Below are 2,352 nucleotides of genomic sequence, written 5' to 3'. Positions count from 1 at the left end.
CCTGTGGTGAGTGCTGTGAAGTGTGTAAACCTGGCGATTCACAGACCTGTACCCCTGGGGTTAATAATACATTATATGTTAATTAAAGGAAGAAGAAGAAGAAGAAGAAGAAGAAGGCTACTATAAATCAAATGCTATGGTTTTCAGCGAAGAGTGTGTAATCAGGCATATTTTATTAAAGTAACCAAGTAAAATGATGGTCGAAAATTGGAATAACAGAAAACATAAAAATCAGAGATTTTAAAAAGAGATATGGGACAGTGTAGAGAATATAGTCAGTGATATTATAATAGTGTTATATGGTGACAGATGGTGGCTATGTTTGTAGTGATCATAGAATAATGTATGGAGATATTGAAAACCTGAAACCAATGTAACACTGAATATCAACTATACTCAAATAAAAAAATAGTAAAAATAAAATATTTTAATTTAAAAAGATAAAAAGAGGGACAAGAATTTGAAAAGTGAATTTCAAAAAGAGTAAAGATGAGGCTAAGTCATACTCTGAACCTTGGGGAAAACACCATTTTGAAAATTCCTCCCATTTTGAGAAAACTCAAATGAATCAATACCATAAAAGAACCCATTTTAACTGAGAGATGTAATGAATTCTCAAGAAATAATTTTACGACAGGATAATTCTTCCCTATGAAACAGCATACAGAAACAAGGGAAACACCTGGAAGCAAAATAAACTGTACTGAAAATAAGAATTAGGAAAAAGATAAATGATGAAAGATAAGAAAATTACACCTGTGACAGACCTAGTGAAGAGAATTTTTAGCTTGTGGTTTAATGTTTTTGAGGATAATCTAGAGTTCATAACTGCCTTGAGAAAGGCTGGTTGTAGGCAGGTTAGGCAGACCCCTAAGACAGGCCTATTTTGGGCAGGTGGTATTGGAGGAGGCAATTGGGCTGGACAAAGACAAATCCAACCTTTTGACTAAAGTGTCTGTGAAGATGTTGAAGTCAGATGCAACAGAGAAAGACCTGTCCAACCTAATCTCAGAAATGGAGATGATGAAGATGATTGGAAAGCACAAGGACACCATCAACCTGGGTCCTGGGTCCTGCACACAGGACAGTCCTTCATACACTATCATGGAGTATGCCTCCAAAGACAACATACAGGATTACCTGCAGGCCCAGAGGCCTCCTGACCTGGTGTACTGTTACAATATCAGCCACAATGCAGCAGAGCAACTCTCCTCCAAGGACCTGGTATCCTGTGCCTATCAGGTAGCCTGAGGCATGGAGTACCTTGCCTCCAAGAAGTGCATACACCTGGCCACCAGGAAAGTGCTGGTGACAAAGGACAACATGATGAAGATCTCAGACTTCAGCCTTGCCAGAGATATCACCACATCAGTTACTATAAAAAGACAACCAACAGTGGACTTCCTGTGAAATGGATGGTCCCTAAGGCCATTTTTGACCAGATCTCCATCCACCAGAGTGACTTCTGGTCTTTTGGGGTGATCCTGTGCAAAATCTTCACTCTGGAAGCCTCCCATATCCTGGAGTGCCTGTGGAGGTGGTTTTCAAGCTGATGAAGGAGTCATTTGATGGATAAGCCAATAAGTGCACCAGAGAGGTATACACAATAATGAGGGGTGGCTGGCATGTGGTACCTTCAAGCTGCTGGTAGAAGACCTGGATCATACTGTGGCCTTGAACTCCAACCAGGAGTACCCTACCTGTCCTTGGCCCTGGAACAATACTGTCTATGCTTTCCCAACACCCAAAGCTCCACCTCCTCCTCAGAGAAGAATTCCACCTTCTCTCATGTGCCTTGCCCAGGGAGGCCTATCTACCCTGACACCCAGCCCAGCTTGCCAATGGTGGACTCAAATGACTAGAATCCCTATTACTCCTGTCCAGATTCCATCATAAGCTGTAGCCCTTACCCCCCACCCTCCCTGCAAGACTCACTGCCTTCTCCTTTGTCCCTTTCCTACTGGCAGGAGCCAGCTGCCTACCTGAGGCCTTCACCCCTTGAAGTTCACCTCTCTTCCCCTTCCTCTTCCTCCTCCTTACAACCTGCTCATGAAAGAAAGGAACAGAGAGGCAGGTACTTGCTCGTGGCTACTTCCTTCCCTCCCATATGTTGGACCAAGACCCCTCCCTGGCATCTGGTACTGCCTGGACGTAGAGGGAGTTGGAGATGAGGCATGCCAGTGAAAGCTGTCAGAGCTTTCCTGTTTTGGTTTTGTCTGCTTAGCACAACATGTAAGACTGAGTTCTGGTGGCAGGGAACTAGTCCTTGGGGCTATAGCACTAGCAAGGGGAGGTCAACTGCTCTAGGCCTTGGCTAAGAGCAACCCCTGCTCCAGAGATATGGTGCCAAGG

At 43.8% G+C, this 2,352-nt stretch overlaps 1 pseudogene; it reads left to right on the top strand.

The window, feature by feature from the left end:
• Positions 1-842: 842 nt before the first annotated feature.
• LOC132009095 (fibroblast growth factor receptor 1-like) lies at positions 843-1,862 on the top strand (annotated as a pseudogene).
• Positions 1,863-2,352: the final 490 nt, after the last annotated feature.

The sequence above is a fragment of the Mustela nigripes genome, unplaced genomic scaffold, assembly GCF_022355385.1.
Source record: "Mustela nigripes isolate SB6536 unplaced genomic scaffold, MUSNIG.SB6536 HiC_scaffold_4583, whole genome shotgun sequence".
NCBI lineage: Eukaryota > Metazoa > Chordata > Mammalia > Carnivora > Mustelidae > Mustela > Mustela nigripes.
This window is presented reverse-complemented; position numbering and strand designations above follow the sequence as displayed.